We start from the raw sequence: 7,246 nt of genomic DNA, 5'->3' as shown, positions 1-7,246 counted from the left end.
TTTGATGTTTTCCTTGCTATGAACAATAGTGAACTCACTGCCAGGCTTCTGCTCTTCTGTCTCAAGTTTCTCCTGCAGCCACGTGGAGGGAAGCCCAACTGTTTTTACCCATATGTGGAGCAATAAGTCCTTGCAGTTTTACCAAAGACATAATGGTAATTTTATCAACACTGACTGACTGTAAAATGTCAACAGTTTTCATATTTGTCACTGTGCTTATGTTATAGTAGCTTATTAAGCCATTTTGTTTGGAAAAGTACACGTTTTCCTTTTTTGTCAAATTTGACTTCAGCTTTTGTTGATTAAAAGCTAAAGAAGTTTTGAATCCTCTTTAAATCAATGGCTAGTGGACATCCAGCCAAATCTATGTTGGTGCCTACCCATCAAAACAAGCAAGGTCTGTCCTAGAGCTTTTGTCATCTTTGATTAGAATGCACCATTCTCTTGTTCAAAGCACATTACTCCTTATGTGAGAAAATTGCAGAAAGCTTTTTTTTTTTTTTTTTACCATTTACCATGTGTAACCATTAAGAATGGTCACATACACGCAGAACACTTTAATAGGTTAGCCAAACCAACTGAGAGTTTTGTGCAACATTTATGATACATAAAAGCTTTGAAATGTGAACGACCAACAAGAATGGTTTGCATTTTGAGAACAATAATAGAAGAATGGTTTGTATTTTTTTTTTTTTTGCTTTGGTTTGTTTGAATCATCTCGGATGGAACTCAGTGAGTGTCCACTTTACCATTATGTAACAAAAATGTCAAATATAGTTTTTGTTTTTGTTTTTGTTTTATTTTTAACCTTCAGAAGAGGCTGTAGGCTGTTTATTTAATTAGCAGCAGATATGAAAAGAAGTACATAAATTCAGTTGATTATATGTTTCTTGCCCATGTGAATCATTCCTCATGTAAATATTTCTTTTTTTGATCATCATTATAATGTTACTCTATGCAATGTTTCTGTACATTTTAGAGTGGCCTTGACAAATACAGCTAATCATGAAAACCAAAGAGCCTAAAATTCAGTTGTTTTCTGTAAGTAATCATGCAGTTACCAGCATTTGTGCCTCTGCTTGCCTGCACGTGTCTGTGTGAGTGTGTGTGTGTCTGTGTGTGTGTCTGTTTTTCCAAAGCCTTAACAAAAACCAGGATAATGGTAAGTGCATCTCCTGTGTTTGGAATGTGCCTATCTGTGCCCACTCACATATATGTATATTTACACTCTATATATTCTGTTCTATTCTGTTTTGTGTTTTTGTCAGATCCTCTAATGCATTGCACTACACTGTGGTTCTGGAAGAGTGCCTTTTGAAACCTGTTCTGAATTATGCATCATTTAGTATTGTATACCTATAACATCTGTATTTTTCAAATATTATCTGCAACCCTTTCTGTGTTCATTGGCATTTAGTCTATTAAGAGCTAATATTTTTGGGGTGGGGGGAGGAGTGTACGATGTTTTGAAAAAAAGCAGTAGTTACTCAAAACTTGCACTTAAAAGGAGTTTATTTTTCAAGTCTTTGTGTCTTATGTTATAGTATACATATTCCATTTATTACATCCAGTAGTTTTTAGATGTTTGTCCTGCAGTGTTAGCAAACGTATCATAAACACGTGTATTATAAAGAGTGGCTTTATTTTAAAACAAATTTAAAATTAAAATCTAAAAAGTTAAAACACATTATTATCTTGTCATTTGGTGTTGTATTGTCTGTGTCAATATTTCATATGGTTTCACAAACTAAGTTAAATTGGCCAAATAGATAAATTATTTTTTCAATATATATTACTGAACTGGTCCTCCTTTTTCCTTTGGGAGAACTGTTTTATTCTATATAACTGTCAGAGAAACAAAGGTGTCAGTTCTTTGTACATCATTAGCGTAATCCTGGTCGGAATATGTTTGTATTCACAGTGATGCTGGATTTAATATCAAATTCCTTCTTTTACGGTGAGACTAATTCACTGTCTCTATGCATACATTTGTGTACTGATTTCAGGATTATTGAATATCACAGTAGTTTATGAAAACATTATCAAAGAAAAGCTTTATCTTAACTGACTAAATAAAGGTAAAAAGGTAATCCTGAAGCGTTATTTTCCCTTTGTGCTAATTTGGGCTCGATTTTACACCAATACCCTGAGTGTATATCCATGTTGTAGAAATACAACAGCCTGTGTGTTTGAGTATGTTAAAAATGTTTGTAAAGCCCTTTTAGTCTTGGATGGTCAGAGACCAAGAGCAGGATTATTTTTTATGAACTGAATCAGTTGTTTTCTTGCATTTTTTCTTTTATTGTTGTTGTCATTTAATTGTTGGCCTTAGTAATACATGAATGGCCAGAACCAGCAAGATGTAGACAAATCGCTTTGCCTTTGTTATTATAAGACTATTTCATTGTTTGCCAAAAAGGACACATGAAACAATATTTGTTGTTTCAATCATTTTATAAGATTTTGTATAAAACATTTATATTATCAAAGCTAATGTTCCTTTTGGTTTAGACTTTAAAATGTTTGCAGTGCTGAAGTTGTATGTAGAATAGTGCGATGTTTTATGTTACTGATAATTGAGAAGTTGTACTTACAGCCATAAGCAATAAAGCTGATATTAGAGCTACTGTGTGTTTATTTCAAACCTTTCTAACATTCACGCCCTTGTGCCTCAGACATGCTTCAAATACATTGGGTCTTTTTTTTCAGATAGAATGCTTTTTTTCCCCAAGGTGACCCAATATACTTCACATAAGTTCTTTCTTGTTGTACGTAATCCAGTTTTATGTACTTCACATAAGTTCTTTCGTGTTGTACGTAATCCAGTTTTATGTACTTCACATAAATTCTTTCATGTTGGATGTAATCCAGTTTTATGTACTTCACATAAGTTCTTTTGTGTTGTACGTAATCCAGTTTTTTACCTCTCTTCGTCTTTATGTTTACATTTATTCAGTTGGTGCTTGCTTTTATCTAAAGTGACTTACATAACCAGTGCACACAACACATGCATAGTTAAGCTGTTATTGGACAACAGACAATGCTAAGGAGTAAGTCTTTCTCAATTCTCAGTTCATATTCACACATACAGGGTTGCAGGGTCTTTTTCCATTGATCTCCATGAGGGAAAATAAAGAAAGAGACAGAATGTGATCTGGCATGACAGTATCAAAAAAAAGAAAATATTACATATGTGCACTGGATTTCGTCATAAAAATGCCAGTGAATACTGAGCTACTGAAATAATTTATTACGATAATCCCACAGAAAATTTCACTACAAGGTCTATTTCAACCGTGGGAAGTGTGGGTGTATACAATCTGGTCATTTCTGACATTTAATTGTCCAAACAATGGATGTGAGAGATAAGTAGGGACTAAATCCCAGGTGAGTATGTTAGAGGGTCTTAAAGTGAAACCAGATGAACTTCCTCTTTATATCAATGAACCCTTGTGGTTTTCTTTTAAGCTTCTTTATATTACTTTCTTAAATGTCCTCAAGTTTACAAGCATCTAATAGTTAGCAACCAACAATTATTCAGTTAAACTTAGTCTCCTGAATATTGCTGACCCATTTTATCCTAAATATCTAAATTTGATATTTTTCCATAATTTCTTATGTTAATATTTTAAAGTGAACTTATTACACAGCCCTACTCCTGAAGTTAACAGCGCATTGGTACAGACCTCACACATTTCATACCAAATGCAAATGAACAGGCATATGTGTGAATGAAGGCATATACTCCTATCAGACAGGCATAAGATTCACTGCACACCACATCAATACCAGTCAAGGGGAAATGTTTACGGTCTTTACTCCAATTACACTGATAACATTCATTAATAACATACAAGCTGTGCAGCTGCATGTGTCTACTCATTAAATGCGTGTGTTTGGCTCATGCTACGAACTACACCTTCAGCTGGACCCGTCTGAAATTCAGTGATTGAAGTTCCGTTTCATCTCAAGTCTAAAAACTGGCAACCGGGCCTCATGTATTCCACACAGGTTTAAATACCTGTAATAAATTCAGGCTTTCAGTACATTTGACAAAAAGTGAGGGAGCACATGCATACACAGCTCCAGTGAGAATAAAGCCATCCCTGTCAGCCAGCCTTACCCCCCCCCAGCCACACGCTCTTCACATCACAAAACGTTAAAAGTCAAAAACCATATCAAGAGACAAGAAACACACAATATGAAAAGACGGCTGTGTATTTGAGCATTGTCCTTCTAATCCCCAGAACCTTAACAACCCTCAACCATTTTAAAACTCTATTATGGTTCCTCAGTGACTTAAAGATTCCCAACGAGATTTCCTCATGTCCAGCTGAAGTCATTTGTCACATTTCCTGTTAATCTGTGACATTTCCTGTTAACTGAAAGGGATTTGGACGTGACGCGGTTAGCAGGACTGTGGGGTCATTCTTGACTTGGTGTGTGACATTGTGATTCAGATGCTGAACTGTGGCTTTTATCACCATGTGACTCATTTCTAATGTTCCCAAACATCTTGTCATCGAGGATACTTTAATATTAAAAAAATATCTGAATATAATTAAACCTAGACAGTGTGTGTCCACTCGGTCTGTAGTTAGGAGTGCTTTGAGCTTCACACACTGTATCCCTTCACAATTTCAAACTCCATCCTTCAAACAAATAACAACAAATTAGTCTGTAACCTGTCTTGGTTGCTAAGGAGCGGTTTGTTTGGGTCCTGACCAAATGAGGACGATGTGAATGAACCCACTGTTTGCTAAGTCTGTTGGTATGACATCACTGGGCTGTGAGCAAAACAAGTATAGGAACGCATGGGCTGCTACCCTGTACAACCAAAAAAAGAAAAAGACAAAAAAAAAAGAAAAAAAAGAATGGGCTCTGTGTATATTACCAATATGCTAATATTCCATTTATTCTTATCCAGAAAGCCAAATCAGACCTTCTGCAAATTTCATTGAGGGAAATTTCATTCACAAGTGACTTCTTCCTCCAAATGTCAAGCAGTGCTTTATGTTACAGTGTTTGTGTTAACTGTGTTTTACAGAGCACAGCCAAGTGAACATGCCTTATTCAGAGACACGGAAAAGGTCATTAATGGTGCAATACTGCACAATCACAATACTGAACAAAATAAAGCACTACAGTATAACTGCAATGTGTACATGTCTGTTCACACAACACAAAAATAAAATAACTGCATGTCAGTTAGTCACAGAGAACCTGTTTAAAAAAGACACACAAAATAATATTTATGTATTCACAACTCTTGACCATGACCATGTATTTATATCTTAATCTTACTTTAAGATATACACATCTTAATACTGGATTATTAATCCCGTGCATCCCTCACATAGGGTGAATAAAGTGACTCGCATTCTGTGGACCTGTGGATAATGAAATGTTGTATAGACATAAGATTACATTGCAGTGCAGTAATCTAAGATTAACCCAGACTAATACATTGCTACACCTGTCCTACTGCTCTGCTGTTCACCTCACTGAGGTGTGTCCCTGCTACTCACACACACACACACACTAACGGCTTGTTTTCACTGATTAATGTTGTGACTGTATAAGAGCTTAGGGCTATGGCACCATGGGTTTGGAGACATTAGTCAGTTTCCGGTGCTGAAATAAATGTTACTATGTTCAGAAACATTCTGCCACTTCACAGAAAAGACATTCATTATAATGAGTGATCATTCTGTTCTATCGATACCGTCTCTTTAAGACTGAAAATCAGTGTTACTAAATTACCATACAGAACCACAAAAAGCTTTTGAAATACAACACTACAAATAATACAAAGAGCAACCTTTGTTTTGTTTTTGCTTTGGTAAATAGAACTTTGATAGATTTTCATCAGACTCCTCTGTCTACATTATGTGATTTTTTTATGTAATAGATTACCTGTGATTTTAGACTTACTAGACTACCTGTGATCTAAGACTCAATAAATAACCTGTGATCTTAGGTTCAATGGATCATTGTAAAAATGTGACATGAGCATCAGTCCGAAACATTCTGTTGTCCCTCACTCATGGTTTTATGAGCTGAATGGCTTTTTGTGAATGTTGTCTCACTGTGCCACCTACAGGTGTCTTTGCGTCATCAACACTATTGGATAAATTCGACATCTTATTTGAATATAGAGTTCTTCTAATTTCAAGGCACATGGTTACATCCTAAAGAAAAACATTTTCTATTTCAATTGTTCACTGACCTTCTTCAAACAATGTTTTAAATTGAACATCAGTGAAAATTCAGTAACCACAAAAAAAAGGAAAGAAAATAAAAAAACAATAAACATTGGTGTTAGATCAAGGTCCACAGCCCCTCATATTTTAAGCTGTAACTATAAATGTATATGTACGTGTGCTCCTGCAAATCAACTCATTTTACCATGACTTCAGGCCATGCAGTATGGTACATCGTGTATGCACTCACAGGTGCACATGTGGTTATTTAATAAGCCCTTCCCTTCAATTAGATATAGGAATGCAGATTTTAGTGAATTTACCAAGAGCCAAAAGACAACAAATACACAAAAGAGTCTCTACTCATTAGAACACATGGAACTCATCAGAACTACGCAGTTCACAGTATTATTGAAACTGATTCTCGTATTTGGCATCTTATTTGGAAAAAATCAGAAGATAAAACAAATATGAAGAGAGATTTTGCTCTTTTTTGTTGTTGTTTGTTTTTTGGGGGTTTTTTGCTCAGGCTTCAGGAAAGTCACACGTTACATAAAGGGGTCCAAACAAGTGTTTCTAAAACGTCAGGACACATTTTCATAACCTCAGCAATTACCCATTACCCATGAGCTGGTAAGAATTTTTTTGGAAGACAAGAAGGAAGCAGAAGAGGAAGAAGAAGAAGAAGAAGAAGAAGAAGAAGAAGAAGAAGAAGAAGAAGAAGAAAAGGAGAACTGGAAAGGAAGAATTGCCAGGTTCTATGGACCATTCTTAACAGAACTGATCCCATGAATTTTATTCCAGGGGATACCCAGGTATTTTTTTTAGGAGCCCTTCTACAGTACTTTCATAGTGGATTCATTTTTAAGACCCACTGGTTTTTCAGTCCCTCAGAAAAACAGCAGAAAAATTCATTTCTACACTGATAAATCTGAGGTTTTGAACGGTCTGGGTTCTGTGACAAGGAAGCTCAAAATGATTTATTACTCCAAATCCCCCCAGTACAGATCACAACCACAGAACATCCATGTTTCTATTAGTGT

Source organism: Chanos chanos, chromosome 3 (genome assembly GCF_902362185.1).
Source record: "Chanos chanos chromosome 3, fChaCha1.1, whole genome shotgun sequence".
Taxonomy (NCBI): domain Eukaryota; kingdom Metazoa; phylum Chordata; class Actinopteri; order Gonorynchiformes; family Chanidae; genus Chanos; species Chanos chanos.
The sequence above is the reverse complement of the archived record's forward strand: the minus strand, read 5'-3'. Positions refer to the sequence as shown.